This window comes from Triticum dicoccoides, chromosome 2A, assembly GCF_002162155.2.
Source record: "Triticum dicoccoides isolate Atlit2015 ecotype Zavitan chromosome 2A, WEW_v2.0, whole genome shotgun sequence".
Lineage (NCBI taxonomy): Eukaryota > Viridiplantae > Streptophyta > Magnoliopsida > Poales > Poaceae > Triticum > Triticum dicoccoides.
Window position 1 is genome coordinate 748,007,437 of NC_041382.1, and position 2,711 is coordinate 748,010,147.

Sequence of the window (2,711 nt, forward strand, 5' to 3'; positions counted from 1 at the left end):
ACTATCTTATACAGAATAAAGAAAAATCGAAACGGTGTGCCCCGCCTTCAACAAACCTTATGAGGCATATTAAATTCAAACAGCATGTGAGCACAAGCTGTTCTTGATATACAGAGCAGTGAGTCAGGCAATTATGCAGATTTATTTCAAAACCACAACGAATATAAGATGTGAAGATGACTAAACTGTAAAACAAAACTTCCTTTTCTGCATCCTCGTATTTATAATAGAAAAGGCAGACAACATGAACCGTCGATGAAACAAATTTTCATGATGTGAGCAAAAAAAAAAACATCGAAAGGTAAACTGGATCTATACTAGTATATTCCTTCTACACCTTGAACATAAAGTCTTCATCGAAAATAACTGTTGTGATATAGCATTTTAATTATTCATAAAATACCTATGGATGCATAAGCTACGTGAAAGATCTTTTCTCTTGTCAGCTTCTCTCCAAACGGAGATTGGAACAAACAAAACAACAAATCTCAATCATGTTCCTGAGCTTGATGAGCACAAGAATGACAAACAAAGCACAAGAAAAACAACCAGTGCCAAATCGTGTAAACAAGAATGACCAATCATAATATTTTACTATTAAGCGTTAGACAAGCTGTGTGAAGACTATGAAGAGAAGGACATAACTACTCCAATGGAAAATTTACCACTTCATATCGTAGGTGAAGAGAACGAAGGTGGGAAGTTACGGTGTGCCCCGCCTTTAACTTACCTTATGAGGCATATATTCAAATCAAACAGCCTGTGAGCACAAGCTGTTCTTGCCATACAGAGCAGTGAGTCAGGCAATTATGTAGATTTATTTCGAAACCACAACAAATATAAGATGTGAAGATTACTAAAGTGTAGAACAGAACTTCCTTTTCTGCATCCTCATATTTATAATAGAAAAGGCAGACAAGATGAACCGTGCTTGGATGAAACAAATTTTCATGACAAGAGCAAAAAAATCGAAAGGTAAACTGCATCTATACGTATATTCCTTCTACTCCTCGAACATAAAGTCTTCATAAAAAATAACTGTTGTGAACAAGAATGACCATATCATAATATTGAACTATTAAGCATTAGACAAGCTGTGTGAAAACTATGAAGAGAAGGACATAACTAGGATGCGATGGAAAATTTACCACTTCATATCGTGGGTGAAGAGAAGGATGGCGGGAAGTTGGAATATATCCACGTCTTGGACATGGAGAATGGAGCCTTCGACTGCTGCCGAACATGAATCACTTCCATTTCCAATTCCATCTAAGATCTCTATCACGGATTTTCTTGCATCCACTTTGTCTAAAATGTATCAACTTGTTTCTCCTTCAACCTGCCTCAGATTCGATCCAGGATTGACAAGGTGTGCCACATTACTTTAGTTTCAAGCACGTGCGTATAAAAACAAATAGAACTCGTATATATTTGTATGTTTGGCCGCCAAGAAGTCCTAAGACTTGAAGATTGATTGGGAAGCGAAAGGAACAACAAAAAAAGCATGAACACAGACAAGTGATGCACTGTCTATTCCAATGTCACACTCTCAAGAACATCCACACAATTTTACACTAGACAGAACATATCAGATCAGATAATTAAGGTCGGCTAACCAAACCAGGTGCTTCAATTCGTCACTGCAAGCACTGACACATACAAGTGCAAAAGCCTCCTGAAAGTGGCTGCTTAAACTGTAGCCATGTTACTACATCGTGCAAATGCTGATCACAACTGTTTAAATCCCAGTGCTACGTTCTAAAATAGGCGGGGACATCAACCATATGAGCGACGTCGGTTACATAACACTGACCGAATTCTAAACCTAGACACGGCTAGAGCTCATGAACAATGTCGGACACAATTCACCAGCACCATCAATCAAGTCGTCAAACCTAGATTAGTTATGAGTCACGTCTCGTAGGCAAGGCGAAGGCATCTGCGCCAAGTCCATGCTGCCGGAATCACAAAAAAAGACATGGAGCTCCGAGGATGAGAATAGTCTCTGGCTACACAGCTCCGTCGAATCTGTGCAAAAGAGACAAAAAATCAATATCCAGACAATAGAAAAGATTTAATCTCAAATCACACAGATTCAAGAGCAAGCAAAATGGACAGATTGTGGAGGCTACATATACATGGTGTTAAAATGCACAAGCATCTGTCCCACAGGTAACAGTATTGATCTGAACTGAATTCAAGATATGTATCTGCTAACATATCCTTTTATGCATTTCACAGCGTAAAGTTGGAATACGCAGCCAGGCCGAGGTATGTATATACATAAATAGATGAGTCTAACAAGTGACAGGCTTCTAACTTAGTTCAATCTAAAAAATTAACTTATAACTCACGTCACCCAAGGGAAAAAATACAGAATCATGAGTCTTGGTAGCCACAATCAACAAACTGTGTCTGTATGCCCTCTACGATACTACAGAGGCTAATGTTTATATCCGGCATGCATTGGCAGACTCACAAAGAGGCAGGTGAAATGTTCAAACTATCATGGTCCATCAAGGAACATACAACTGATCTGATGAGGCTGATTCAAATCAAACAGCTTGTGAACACAGTCTGTTCTAGCTATAAAAAGCAGTGAGTGACTCAGACTCTTATTTGTGACCGTAGCAGTTATGCAGATTTGTTTCAAAATAATATCGTAGATAAAATTATAGCTGTGAAGATGACTAAAAGTCTAAAAGAAAAGA

General features: G+C 38.4%; 1 protein-coding gene across 2 annotated transcripts in view; it reads right to left on the reverse strand.

Moving 5' to 3' along the window:
- Positions 1-1,507: 1,507 nt before the first annotated feature.
- Positions 1,508-2,711, reverse strand: part of LOC119356891 — a 3,800-nt gene continuing 2,596 nt past the window's right edge. For both annotated transcript variants that reach the window (XR_005172075.1, XM_037623882.1), the window contains one exon: positions 1,508-2,028. The gene's annotated coding sequence lies outside the window, so the exon portion shown is untranslated. The remainder of the gene's footprint in view (positions 2,029-2,711) is intronic.